Source organism: Leuresthes tenuis, unplaced genomic scaffold, assembly GCF_036924035.1.
Source record: "Leuresthes tenuis unplaced genomic scaffold, fLeuTen1.0.hap1 SCAF_2, whole genome shotgun sequence".
Classification (NCBI taxonomy): domain Eukaryota; kingdom Metazoa; phylum Chordata; class Actinopteri; order Atheriniformes; family Atherinopsidae; genus Leuresthes; species Leuresthes tenuis.
The window spans coordinates 10,037,026-10,052,061 of NW_027325356.1; the positions used below are offsets into that span (position 1 = coordinate 10,037,026).

The 15,036-nt window shown below is 41.9% G+C and overlaps 1 protein-coding gene across 1 annotated transcript in view; it reads left to right on the plus strand.

Moving 5' to 3' along the window:
- The first annotated feature begins 788 nt into the window (after positions 1-788).
- The window catches only part of LOC140301603 (tyrosine-protein kinase CSK), a 37,686-nt gene continuing 23,438 nt past the window's right edge, over positions 789-15,036 (plus strand). Inside the window, exon 1 of the mRNA XM_072380151.1 lies at positions 789-1,023. The gene's annotated coding sequence lies outside the window, so the exon portion shown is untranslated. The remainder of the gene's footprint in view (positions 1,024-15,036) is intronic.

Here is a 15,036-nt window from a genome sequence, read left to right on the forward strand (position 1 = left end):
GGACAAGCAGACACTTGCCCCCCTTTAATGTAGTAATTTGTAAAGCTCACAGGCATCCCAAACATGTTTCTGAAGGCCTTGAAGATTGCTTCAGATCTTGATTTTATGACACCATGCACTTCAACATAAAAGGGAGCTTCATGTCTTTTATGGGGGACAAAACACCGTCAGTGTTTCACTTCCTGTTCAGACTGCTGTACAGGTGAACAGCCAGATATCTGTAGTCCTCCACCACCTCTTCTTCCAGGATAGACAGTGTTTGACTTATTCCTGGTGCTCCTAAAATCAACAATAATCTCTTCTGTCTTTGTTCGAGTTGAGGTAATTGTTTCCACACCATGCCACAAAGTGGTCAACAGGTTCCCTGTACTCTGCCTCATGTCCATCACCACCATCTGAGGTGTACGGTGTGAAGAGAAACAGTCAGAATAAGCTTCCCTGTGGCTGCTGAGCATCCACTCAGACATGCAACCCTTCATTTTCCCAAATGGTGCTCCATCAGATACACATTAATCAAGATGGTTATAGAAGTTTCCATCAGCATTTTCTGTAATTTCTCACGCAACAAATCGGATTACACACACTGGAGAATTTCGACAAATTTCTTGCCTTTGTGCAAGATATACATCCCAGTTTGAAACGTAGATTAGTTCACAGGAAACCTCCAGGTGTAACAAGTCTTCCATCAGTTGACAGTCTCACCTGTTGGCCACACGGTTGTGCTCACAGACCGTTTTGCCCCGTGGCTGTAACTGTTACTCTGCGCATGCGTACTCTCTTGGCGGAGAGGAGACCATTTCCTTCCAGCAGAAGGCCTGGTAGACGAGCGTTTCCCCGCACACACTCAAACATACACACATATGCAGTCAGAGAACAGACAACCGTCAAAGCGGAGCCACGTTTGGGATTGTCCGATATTGCCACCGCAAAACCTGGATACCACCAACCGCAGGAGTTATCCTCATGGGCCTTCATCGCTGATATACAGCAACATCTGGTCGACACCACAGTGGTATCTTCGGGGTGAGTTGTTCCACAGTGTAGTGTTTTGTCTTGGGGTTGTTGCCGCTGCCGCTGCAATGTTTTAGCTCGGCTTGGTCCAGGAGAGCGCACAATGGAATTTCATTACCGTCTGTAACGTTCAGTTGTGGTTTGGGGTCTACTTCCACCTAAAGCATCAAAGTGTTTCGTTATAACCAGGTGCCGCTGTGCAGGGCTAGCGTCAAAGCTGGCTAAGCTGTAGCGTTAGCTGCTCGTTAACGTGCAGTGAAACGTCACGAGATCCATTATCGGACAGACTGTAGCGTTATGCTAGGTCTTGCCAGATTTGATCCTGTTCTCCCCAATAAAACAGTTTTAAGAACAGTATATAAAGAACACGAACAAGGAAAGTTAGCTGTTACAGTTGTGTCTGAGTTGTTTGTTTAATATACGTTCTGATATTTCATGGGCGACTGTGCCCCAAATCACCGAGTCACCCGTTTTCTCTTATCTGATTCCATAGTCGGACAAATCGTTACTGTATCTAATGGTTTTGACCTTTTTCTTCTGACTATCCTCTCTGTTCACACAGCCAGGTCCAACATTGCACAGGCGACCACAGATAAGACAGGGAGGGAGTAAATCAAGGAGACATGAAGCATTGTGTTACATTAGTAATGTACAATTTTGTGTGAACAGGAGGTGGAACTGACTGTAGAGGTTCAGCTTGTGCGACATTGGAAAAGAAAAATGACTATTTGCATGTTAGACACGTGCAAATACTGTGGTTTGATGTTTTTGATATTGTTTGGCTTTGTCCTGGGAAGTCAGAGCGACGACAACGATTCTGTCCGATAATGGACCTGGTCGTTTTAGCCTCCGTGTGCTGCATTAGAACAAGGATCGAGCTGAGGTTCAGCCTCCTTGCCTTGGAGAAGCATTGATCCTTATCTCATCACAAATCACGCTTCAAAATAAGGTTTCTGACGCCACTGCAAGCTCTTGTATTTTGTCGTTGGGTTTTTTTGGAAGTACATTTCATTTAGAATAATTGTGTAGAAGGCAGAGCGCCTCAGCCGTGTTGCTCTGTTGTGCTGACGGCGTGAAAGTCTGTTTATCCCACATGTGTAAATCGTTTTTCTCTTGGCGTGGCTCCACATGGAGGTCAGAGGGTCAGGTCAGGTCTGTGGAATTGAAATGGTACAACTCTGGTGTTTTACTCAAGGGGAAATAGCGTGGATGCCTGCAGACAATAGTTTTCAAATAAATTAAAAATGAAAAGCATTATACGTTGCTGTTGCATTTTATAATGCTTAATTAAGGTAATCCGATGAAAAACATCAACCAGAAGCCCTCAGTCCCTGCAGCCTTTGCATTGTTAAGCTCCTCAGTGTAACTGTCTGAAATGTTGAAATGCACATACCTTTGCAAGCCATGGCAAGACAATGTGAGTGTGTGTCTGTGGCTGTGGAGTAATGTTGCTTTGAGTTGTATTCCCATGCGTGTTGGTGATGAGCGTCCAGCTGCTCTGCTTTGGAGCACACCTAATCATTTCTGATCTTAGCCTTGGGTTGTTCTCAGGGAACAAACCTTATGATTATAGTGTATTATCTCGGTGCCCGTGCGTGTTATCTGACATATTAGTATGTTGTGGTGGCTCAAAATCCATAATATCATCTGTCCAGATCTTGTTGCCTATTTTACTAACCGATTGCCTCGGCAGGTTCGACCAGCAATTAGCTTTTGGAGTAGAATCTGAGCGGCCACAACAGTGAAATGACTGCCTGATTGAATAGGTGGATCTTTTGTTCGTTTCTGGATTGGTTCCACTCTTTATTTGAACTCCACCATTCTGTTAGAAGACATCTTTCATAAGTTCCTTGGCTCCCACGCTGGTAAAGTGAGTGCTGATGATGACAACTATGGGGTTTCTTCTAGAGAAATCATCACTGGTTGTAGCGAGTGGGGGTGTGAGGGCTTGGCATTCACGATCCCCATAGGAATATGGCGAACCAGACTGCGACATGTTGGGAAGCAGTATGCTAAGATCTTCAGCATAGCTCCTCTTGGGTCGTTGCTAAGATTGAATTAAATTACCTCTTTTTTACTGTTTTTATGTATAAGGTGGTTTTATGTGTGCCAAAATACCATATTTGCAGGAAGCTAAGTCTTTATTTCTGGATGTAGCACCAGTTCACTAAACTGACTTCTCTTGGAAGGTGGCAGAAGCATCACAGATGAAACTGTGACCACACTTTGTTCTCTCCTTCACTACGTTCTCTTTGCCAGTGTCTGCCCCTGACTGATGACTCGACAGTAGCAGTCCAGTTGAGGTGCAGCTCGATGAGGGCTTGAGGTGTCAGAACAAGTTCGTGTGCTCTCTTATAATTAGCAATGTGTTTGTCGGGGGGACGGCTGTCTGGTCGATCCTTAAAGCTGCGAGAAGCTGAGCTTTGTTACTGTCACATGTTAAGCTTTGAGACTGGCTTATGTGCTCAGCAGGGAAGTAATGGCTCCTCTGTCTGTACACTGACCATCTCATTGCACATTTGAAGCCTGTCCAAGGCCCCGCTGACCTCGGCACAATGGCTGCGTTTAGCTCGTTCTTTCCCCTCCGGACTTATCTCTCCGTCTTTTTTAATCAGTGAGTACAATAACAGAGAAGGGATTTATTGGTGACTCTGGCACCCAGCTTAGTGGTATGACACTCACGAGCAACAAGGCATCGCAGATGGTGTAAGATCTACCCTACAAGGTCGGTTGAATTGCATCGCTCTATAGATGCCTTCTGCTTACTTTCTTTTCCCTCTCGTGTCTAATGGGGTGCATGCACATTCTGAGTAATGCATTTTTATTGTGGACCTTGCAAGATGCGAAGTGGCAAAATTGAGCCACGGTCCACTTGTGATGGAAGAGTGGTAGGAAATGAAACAGACTGTAGGTCTGCACTGCACCTGCACTGCTTCCTCTTTTTGAGAATAGTAGGCACATCATACACACTTGTTTGCGAGGTGTACAGCGGTGTCATTGTCTCCCAGCTGGGAAGGGATCAGAACAGTCTTTGTGTAAATATCCGACCTGACTGTCTTTTATGGCAGATTCCAGTGAAAGAGAAAAAACAAAACAAAGGAGGTCAGATATTTTATATCCCAGCTTCATTCCTTGGTCATCTTTTCTGGGCACCACCTGCTGAGAAGCGATAGCGGCATCCCTCTCACATCCCCTCCCTCTCAAGCGATCATGCTGTCCTGCAGAATACTGGCATTGTGGTTGAAATCTTGCTTGCTAACTCAGCGAGGCCTCTCCATCTGCGCAGCGGCTGGACGGCTCCTTGATGACCGGGAGGCTCTTAGCGCCACGCCCTCAGTCAGGCTGGCTGCACAATGAAGGCAATGATGGGAGATGCAGGCCTGATGCATGCCTCAGTGTTTCATTTCACCCACAGAGGATTCCTACCGGGAATCACTAGACAAAAGCATAGGGATGATCCAACTTTTCATCCACTCTGGAAGCAGCAGTTTCGGACAGCTTCACAATCTTACACCTCTGATTAAGTATTGCTGCTGGACCATTTGTGGCATTCTAAGACTAGACTGCTTCCATCTATCCATCCATTCATTCAAGTTTTTTTTCTATACTTGCATTATGTGATTATAAGTGAATTTGACTAAATTTCCCCTTTTTAAAAAAAAAAAAAATTTAATTCCTTTTTTCATGTGTGTTAGCTTATTGTGTATATTTAAGAGGTAGTAGTATCACAAAAAACTCCCACCAGTTACTGTTACCCATGTTCTCTTTAAAAATGGCATGAAAAATAGTTATTTGAGTCCAAAAAACACACCAACCAAAACTACAATAATCTAGCCTATTGGTATTGCATGCCCAGAAGCTGCCTCATAGTGTTGTGCAAACCAGCTCGACCCAGTAGCTGCTTACTTAAAGAGCCGGTCAGCTTGGTGACATCAGTCTGTGTTTTGGAAGAGCTGATTTGAATTAATGAGGTAACAGAGTTTGCTGAGGGAAACAGTTGGACACTTCCTCTTTGAGGAGGAGCTCAGGAGCAGATGCTTTGATGTTGCCATTAATGGACTTTTCACGCCAGTGATACTAAGCTTGAGGTCTACTTTTAAAAAAAAAAATAAAATTTTTTTAGATTAGTTGGAAATTAGTTGACTGTTTTTAAATCCCGGTCATTTCCAAGCTGTTCAGAGCCAGCATCTATGCATGCTCCGTGCACGTTGATTACAGAACACAGCAAGTATAATACATAAGCTGTATAATGCACCTATCTTGAAAATCAACAAGAATTTGTGAAAAAAAAAATTAAATGTTGACAATGAAATAGGCAGCTGCTGGTTCCACAAATCCACCCATAGAAAGTGCATATGTTAGGGATGTCTTATATCGGTGTAATTTAGATATGTCATTTGATTCATATGATTTTTGTTTTGGAAGGACAAACCTTTTCTCCTTTGAAATGAACACTCAATTGAAGTAATTTGAGTTTTCAGTCTAAAAAAAGTTCTGCTTCTTATTAAATGTCTCGGATCACTGCTTTACCTTTAAGCTCATGTCTTAGGAGGGATTTCTTCTGCACTTTCTTGCTTGTCTTACTGAATACACGCCCTGCTGTTTCGATCGGACCGGCTCTCAGTATGAGCTGTGTAACGGCTCATGTTCCTGTAATCATAGCCTTGTAGACTTTGTTTTCTCTGTATTTTAAATGTGTCCGATTTTTCTTTTCTTTCTTTTTTTTCTGCATTGAACCAAACGAACACCAATAATCAATCACTACATTCTACCACCACCAATTTTGATATTATAATGTAATTTTGCAGATGTTTTAAACGGCAAACATTTTTCTATCTGAAGAAAATGCTGATAATGGAGGCTTCACTTTGGTTTACCTGTAGCTTTGCTTTATGCCATCTGGCTTTAAAAGCTGGTATCTTTTTAGAAATATGTTTGTAGTAAATGCACATTTTAAAAACCCTCCAAGTGAACTTGGGTTAAAAAACGGTATTGTCAATCATTTTTTAGACATTACAGAGGAATTTTTAGAAACTTGGGCCATGTATAACGTATCTCGTGGCCAGTTTGATTTGTCAAATGATTTAGATTTGGTTGTGCAGTTTATTTACAATGTTTTCAGTTGTTTAAGGCCCTATGGGAGCAGCAACCTCCACTTTGGGATAAAATTGGACCTCTTATTCATCTTTTTATTTTCCCTCCCAAGCTGATTCCCCAATCCCTGGGTCATTTTTACACAGTCCATGTGTTAGGGAAAACCTTTCTATCAGTTTATTTTGGAAATATTGAACTGTTATCTGAACTTTGATCACATGTTTTCCAGCCAAGCAGAATATGAGCTGTGCGTTTTTTCACGTTAGCTTTATATTTGGGTCTGTCCCTGGTGACTTCTGTTGTCCAATCAGTCTGCCCACCTGCACACGCCATGCCTAGAGATGAGCTAAGGCTACTCGGGCTCATATGGGGAAGTACAAATGTTTTCTCCATTTGTAGAGATACTAAACCCTGCTGAAGATATCGTGGCAGAGCTAAAGAGAAAAAAACCGGGATGAATCACAGATGATGATGATGACAATGTCTCCTGCCTCAGCAGGGAGACTCGTACTTCTTCTATTTGTCTGATCCCAGATGTACTCCTGTGTAGGTTTTGGATGGTTGAGTCATGAGTTGCACTTCAAAGCTACAGGAAACACCTCTGCTTTCATGATGTCACATAGAACGTTGGAAACCTTGGTGAAAGGAATCACATCTTCTTTGATATTTGGCTGTCATTTCAAGGGAGATTTTGCTTTATTTTATTTGTGAGTAGAATTTCCCTCAGGCATTTCTGTAGTGATGTTTAATGTGAGATTAAACCAGAGGATAAATGCAGTATGGAGGTATTTAATTTTTACGGTAGCTTACATTGAACCTCGTCTCTGCTATATATCAGCAGATGATTGACTGAGATTAATTTCCCAAGAGTTGGACACATGGATGAGGATTTTTCATGCATAATAATCCAAGGAGCGCAAGAACACCAAAGTCTCTGTATCATAGCCCACACACCTGCAGTCACTGCATCACATGTTGGAAATTACAATTCAAATTGAAGTGTTTTGTCACTGAGGACTCTGGCCTCTTATTTTTTTGTAAGTTATTAAGGATTGATGTGTTTGTTTTTCAGCCAGCTTTCACTGTTTGGGAGTCCTGCTAGAACTGTGGGTCAGAATCACCTGGATATTAAACACAGATGAGGAGAAACCAGCTAATTGTGAACTCAGTGCTTTTGTAAACGTGCCTTGTTGCTGCGCATCTAACAACGGTCATCATGCTATGGTGTGGCTCTTCACTGGTAGGGAACTGCTGTCACATAACGGCAACTTTGAAAAGTGTCTCCGCAGCAGCCTCAACAACCTTAATGATGTGCTAAAGACCTTCTTTTATTTTGTTTGGTCATAATCAGATCACCATCTTTGTGAAGTACTAACAAGTATATGAGCATTTTTTTTTCTATAAAAATGATATCAACCAGTAAAGATTTTATTAAGGATAAAAGAAGCTTGTTTTGTAACAGCACAGCGACTCGTCCCGTTCTCTTAATGACTCTTGACTTTGGCACACACATGTTCAGTAACTCATCTGCTGTTTTTGCTGATGTGGTGGAGTCAGCATCGAAGGAAAATAAAGCAGCTCGTTTCCAGTTTCTGCAGAGCTCCTCCTCGAGTCTCCTGGGAAAGTAAGAATGTCCCCATTATTTAACGTCCGTCATTGCGTATTAATTTATCTTATTTGTGTGGTAACATGTAGGACGAGACACAGTGAGGGCGACTGTGTGGTGGTGGCTGTGTATTGTTGTTGGTCTAAGAGGAGCCTCATCTTATCGTTGTTTTTTCGTGCATGTTGACTTGTCTTTGTGTTTACTATGGAAAGCAACATTCCAGGACCACTCCTAATCACATGTGTATGACCTTATCTGTATGCATCACTGCTGGTCCAGCAGTGATGGGACTTTAAATGCAGCCTGTCGTCAGAATGTTTGCTCACTGCCTCCTGTTCTGTCCCCTCCAGCTAAGTGTATTCCTTCGTTGCAAAAATGAAAAAATTGTTTGGTTTTCAACCCAACTCTAACCAACTCTAGCTTTTCTAAGGTTAAAATGTACCCCTGTTAGCACTTACCAATTGTACAGTACATCCTTCGATTGTAGAGGATTTATTCTGAAAGACGTGATTGTTTTTTGTGCTTTAGGATCTTTCATTGGCTAATTAAAAGAAAAGAATAGCCCCAGTTTAGACAAGAGCCTGACCTGTATGTCAGTATGTATTAGCCCTCGGGTTATCAGTCGATGTTTACCTTCCACAGATATATCCCTGCATACGAGGTTCCGTTTGCACCATAACATTACACTGCATGGACATTATTTACACCACTTACATTACTCCTGCTCATGTAGCAGACAACACATCACTTTAAGCAGATGTGGGGTCTGCAGTTAGATTGTTCTCACCATAACTTTGAAAGTTTGACAAATCTATTTCTCAACTCATGATGATAACACATTGACGTTCAGATAGACCAACACCGTCTTTAGACTGAACTGAAGACAGATTACGTTCTACCCTGAGGTGAACAAGTACATTACATGCAAACTAGGAGACCAGACATGTGTTAAGCCTTTTTCACACATGCATTTATGCCTTTATTTTTCTAATCGTGTTTCAGAGAGGTTGCTTGTGGGAATGCAAATGTCTGCATCATGCTAAGTCTAGAAAACGGAAGAATGAGCCAGTGTGTGACTAAAGCAATAATTCCTCTGAAGAATTCTTGATTGGAGCTTGTGTGTGTTGATTTAAAGTTGCTGTTTTTAATTCTGTTTAATGTATCAATGTGCAATTCTCTGCACACTCCATTGTCTTTTATGTGTGGAACCTGCTTGGTTACAAATCGCTGGGACTGGATCCTCTAAAGTGACATACAAAATGGTCAATATTTGAAACATGATATTCATAAAGCCATACTGTCGAGCTTTGTTTGCACAGACTTCTCTTTAAGGCTTTGCCCTTGTCCCTGGGCTGTGAGTGGACAGGGTTATCAACACATGCTGTGTGTCAGGCTTTCATGAGTTTACCGAAGAGATCCCTGAGCCCTGCTCCCTGCAGAAAGATTTGTAGTTGCTGCCTCTGCAAACATCGGCTTGGCATTAGCAGAATCTCCTCTGTGCTGCTTCTTGTGTGTCTCATTTTCTCCATGGGTTTTCTTGCCCGCATTGTTACTGTTACCATATCTCCCAATGTTTTCTCGTACCGTTGAAAAGAGATGATGCTGGATATGCTGCCTAAATGCATTTCTTTCCCCCAGCCTACACATCACCTTGTAGAGAGCACATGCACTCACGCTTAAACACAGCTGTATGTTCTTTTAGACGGCATTTACTGTTGTCTTCTCATCCTGTTTTCTCTTTCAGCTGCTGCTGTTGTGTTTTCCTGCCTGATAATAGACCGTTTGGCAGGTGGCGCTGGCTGGCGTTCTTTGAGGATAAGTTATTTTTCAGCCTTGATTAAAAGGTGCCTTGAGTATGGGAGAATCAGGCTTGTTGGTTACTTAGTTGCTGCAGCACATGTAAAGGTGCTTTAAGCTGTAGTTAAGCCGCATTTACATATGTGGCGTGACCAAGTCTTTGCAGTTTGTGCCTCAAACGCACACAAACACACTCACCCTCAGATTTTCACTTCTGTCCGTTGTGCTGAACGTATACAGCGTAATCAGAGGAGCGCTGTGCTGATTTACATCCGTCAGTTATCTTCTGAATGTTGCTAATTAGGCTACATTTCTCAAGCCTATGAAAAGAAACCAGTGACCTATTTAATATTGTCTCTTGGGTTGTTCTTTTGTGGCTGAATCGGTAACGATTGTTCTATTGTTATTCTGAAAGAAATTGTTAATCTTTTTCATTGAAAATTCAGGTTCTGAATACACTTCTTACACTTAGCTTCAGCATCAGTCTATGGACATATTTGGCATTTTAAAGATTATTAAAGACGTGAACGTTAAACCTCAGTTCTTCTGGAATGTTTCTGAGTAAACCTGCCAGATGCTCAGGAGAGAACAGCAGTCTCACTTTCTGTGACTGTATTAATGTGCATGTGTAACACACACCACACACAGCACACACACACTTACTGCATGTGAGTCCACACATGTTGTATAGTCTGAGCAGGCAAATGTGCCTGCGACCCACAGTGTGCACTAATGCAAGTCTGTGGTTTTGAATGAATAATTAAGCTCGCTGGCATAGATGGGTGGAGCCTGTATTATTCATGATTAGCATTACAACTGACAGATGACTGCTGTTAATATTAAGTGGCAGCAGATAGAGGCCTCGGCCAAGTTGCCAGGCAGCCTGCGACCCGTTGCCTCATGCCTCATGCCTCTATCTCGACTTTCACATCCACCACTCCTGACGTGTCTCCTTGCTGTGTCCTTGCTCACTTGATCTCTCTCCTCTCCATCTGTGAGCACCTTTCTTTTCTTTTTCTGTCTCTCCCTTTGTCTTATCTGTGTCTCCCTTTATTTAATTCCAAAGCTTATAGGGTTTGTTCATTCCAAAACATACTTGATGTTTCCGTAAATATTACGTGTCAGTGAGCATAGTTTAAAAAATCTTTTAAATAACTGATTTGTTTTAAGTTAGTTTCAGCAAAGTCGGGTAATTTGCCAGTTTGGTTACATAATACAAACGTATGATCAGTTTTCCAAGACAGCAGATTGGGTCTGCTGAGCCAGTGTTTTTTTTCTTTCCATTTATCATTGCAGTCTCTCTCCTGTTTGTGCCTTCTTTTTACTTTCTGCAAACACTGAATCTCTTTCTCAGTGTGGGATTACTTACTGCACAGGTAATCTATAATCTCTCTTCCGGGCTCTAATATTAGCCAGTGTTATTTACAATTGGGTTTTACCTGTAGCGTCTAGCTCCCTTCTTTTTAGTTCACAGAGTATAATATTTTTCTCCACACTCTCAGTGCTGCTGCCTCTGAATGTGTCTTTTATTAAAGAGATTTGGAGCTGCGTTTGCTGCTAATGCCGCTGCCATATTGTACCAGCACCCTGCTGTGGCTGCCTCTAATGAGATTCTTTGTGTCGCCATCCCCGTGCTTTGCCTCCTCATCTCCTCTGCTGTTCTGAATGGAGGAGTTGTCATGCTTTGCCATGAAAGGAGAAGGAGAGGCAGTGAAAGCAGTAGCAGCAGCAGCAGCAGCAGGCAGCTTTCTGCCTTCTTCCTTAATCATTAGTTCATCTCTTGGGATGTTTAAGCCACTTCTGGACCTGTGTGCATGTTCAAGGGGCAGCATGATTAAACACTGTGTATGCATATGTATATAATGTAAACATCCCCACATTTCTTTAGAAAGTAGTTCACCTCTCAGATTCCCCAGTCCTCTGTCTCCTAGCCTGCATCCCAACCCTTTTAGCACCATTTTGGGAGCATCCTGCTCTTATCTGCCTCCACCTCGAGCCGTTAACTCTCAGCCTTGAGCGCTCCTCAGTCATTTTATTCCAGTATTTCACTCTGCAGTGAGCTTTCCTTTGCATCTCACACCTATTAACTAACTAATAGACGGAGGCATGCGAGTTCAGTCATGTCCCAAACACTAATAATTGCATGAACATCTGATTATCCTGATGCCCTACCTCCATGTATTGTAGACGGAGTCGTCAACAATGGAACTTTTCTTTTTCTTTGTTTCTTTAGTTTTTCCTTTTTGACTGCAGCTGTAATATTATCAGCAGGAGAGCTGCTCTTGTATATAGCTTCTTTTGTTAAATAGATTTTGGTCTTGTGTTCTCACCACTGTCAGATATTTTGGCCAGATTATCAGATGTTTGAGATCTATGTTCAATATCTTTATGAAACATCAACACTTTGTAGAAAGTTTTTATTGCATTTATGGTAACACGGTAGTCTTAAAGGTAAGCACTACCACACTGTCTGACTCAGTGTGGTAGCCATCTGACTCTTTTCCTTCCTTTCTTTTTCCCAAAGAATTCAGTTCTGATGAGAGAAACTTAAGTTTCCCTCCTAAAACTTTCAGAATGGAGCAACGGGCACTACCAGAGGAAGGAGTTTGTCTGGAGCATTGACTTGTATCCCTAAGTAGATGAAAGAGCCATATTGTTGCATGTGGTGACATATTCCATAATTTTTCATTGTTAGTGGAGTTTCCTCTTAATGAACTCTATTCAGGCTTTTTCAGTATTTGACCCCAGCTGCGTATAGTTGGATGAGCTGTTTCTGTGGCTCTGGAGCTAAGAATGTTACTCTCATGATCTCACCATCACAAGAAATCCTGAGAAATGTTGCACTGAGTTGCAATGAGTTGCACTATGGGTAATGTAGGATGCTTTGTTTTTGCTTTATTTGTGTTTAATTGTTTAGGGTAAGTTCTAAAGATTTGTGGCATCACTTAAGCCAACTTTTTTTTTTATTAGTTCTCAGCTAAGTCTTGTTTTTTTTTTTTTTTTTTTACTTGTATGTGTGTTTCTTAAAATAGCAAATAAAAACACAGCATACAATTTTGGAAACACCATCAAACAATGTCTAATTATAAAAGGGGAAATCCTACACGAAAAGTAGCACAAATAGACACACTCCCAGCAGGCAGACACTTCAGTGCTGTGTCTCCATAATGTATGCAATGATGAAAAGGGCTGCAGCCTGCCTCCGCCTGCATGGATATTGAGAGGATATAAATAGCCAGGCCCGGGTGAGTGTGTACTGGGGCTGGAACCGCAGCACACAGAGCTCAAACAATAAGCAGCTATCACTACCCTTCCTCCCCTTTCTCCAGGCCAGCAGCCTCCCTGAGCTCAAAGGGGGTTGGAGGGGGTGGGTGATATGGGTGGGCGGGCTGTTCTCTCTCCCGCTTCCTCTCTTTATTCCACTTCCTGCCTCCCTGCTTTTGTAATCTGTCATCAGCAGCAAGCCCGAGCCTGTCACTTGTTACGTCAGAAAGGAAGGAGGACTGTCTGCCCACCTGGCTGTCAGTCTGACTGCTCTGAGAGAAGTTTCTCTGTTGTGCTTCTCCATTTTCTTTATTCCTTTGGATAAAATGTCTGTGGATTTGACTCATGCATGACTTCTTTAATCTCCTACAAAGGCTGTTATTTTCTTCTCTGGCTCAGTTTTAGTGCTGTTTTCTCTCATTTGTTAAGTCCAGGGTCTGTGTTAATAATTAGATCTATAAAACTGACTTGATGGCTCTCGATAAAATGAGGAGATCAGTCTCAAATGTATGCGTTTTCCTGTGAATATGCAAAGCTTTTCTCCAGATTAGTCCAACTTGGCATCGCAATGCTGTGCTTCTCTTTAATATTTGCATTGTACCGTTTCAAAAATTATAATAGATAATAGAAATAAATCCCCAGTATTGAAATGAATCAGAAATAAAATCCTTTTTCAACGGATTCAGGAAATTGGTATTGATCGCTAGCCTTAATACACGATAAAGAGATTAGTAGACATGTGAAGTTTGTTGGGCTTAATGGCATTTCAATGTTTACTATTCTGATTTTTACATAATCAGAATAGTGTAAACAATGATGGGAAATGTGCATGCGGTCCTGCTGAAGCTACGGATGGAGTCAGCTGTGTACACAGCTAGATACTGCATTACAGTCTCTCAAACTGAATACAGAAAAACATGTTTTTTTTCCCCTGTACTTTGATGTTTCTGAAAGGTCACATGCAACCTGTACTTCTAGCTTCTGGGTCTTTACAGCAAAGCAGCGAGCTACAGATTAAAGTGCAGCAACAAGTGGAAGGTTATTTTCCGGAGGTGTGCCAAGCACAGTGGAATAGCCTGCAGCCGCAGCTCGTTTCCTTTCCAAGTTCATTTGGGCAGACAAGGGCAAGATTATCATGATATTTCTGTACAGTTTTAAGGTGAGGAATTCAACAGCATTTCTGTGACTCTTGTGAGGCTAAGGAAAGCTGACAATCATGTTACAGTCTCTTTTTTTCCCCTGTAGTGTGTGCATTTGTTCTGTTTAACCCAGAAGTTTGGAGCTCCCTGTGGACTTAATCAAATGAAGAAAAATTATGCAGATGCAGAATGCGTCCCTTTTGTGCAGCTGTTGGTTGTCGGTATACATTTGAAGGTGTGTTGGACAGGGCTTTACAGTTAAATCGTTAGAACATTTGAAAGGCTATAAAACCAACTCAACCCAGAATACAGCAACCATCTGTTTCTCTCTATTTAGGGTTTCTGTGGGTCAGTTGAAAAAATACTCAAGCTTAAAAGGAAAAAAAGTTATGCCTTGGTGAAAAACAGTGCCTCTTAATGTGCTTCACTCTTTCATGACTTAGTTGAGATTTAAGTATCAGCACAGTTTTTTTAAATCGTTGTTTTGTGCCTGACCTGTAAAATGTAGCCACAACAGTTTGCTGCTCCTTTTTAGCTCCCTGGTGGTTTGTGTATTTACTGGAAGTTTTTTTTTTTTGCTCTAAATATTTGTGAAATATGCAGTGAAGGCTGAGTTGGATTAAGCGGGTACAGAAAATCGATGGCTGGATGTTTTGGCATGGCAGGGAAAAGTTTTTCTTCAACTCTGCACTTAACGCTGTCTGTCAGAGTCATGCAATCACTGAAGCATGAGGATGCTGACTGGTGACTGCTTGATGTGAGACAGCTCATCCGAATGGAAAAAGATATAAGGAAACTGAGGCTCCTGGAATGGCTGTGGATGTTGCTTGCATCACTGGCCTCTCAGCATTTGTACTAACTGATTTCTACGTCCTACGTTCCTTGTTGGGTGTCTCCTCAGCACAAACTTGCATGTTAGTCATTACTTAAAAGAAAGAAAAAAAACAATCTCTCTCTCCCCCCCCCCCCTATTTTTTTTTGTCACTTAGCCTCTCTTGTATTCAGATGCATTTCTTCTATTGAACTGTCAGTGTATAAGTCTTGCTATATGCTATAATATAATAAAATCCTAGTCTAGTTCGGCTAAAGCCTTCAAAGGTTGTAGGTCTGTGTTAATTTTTTACT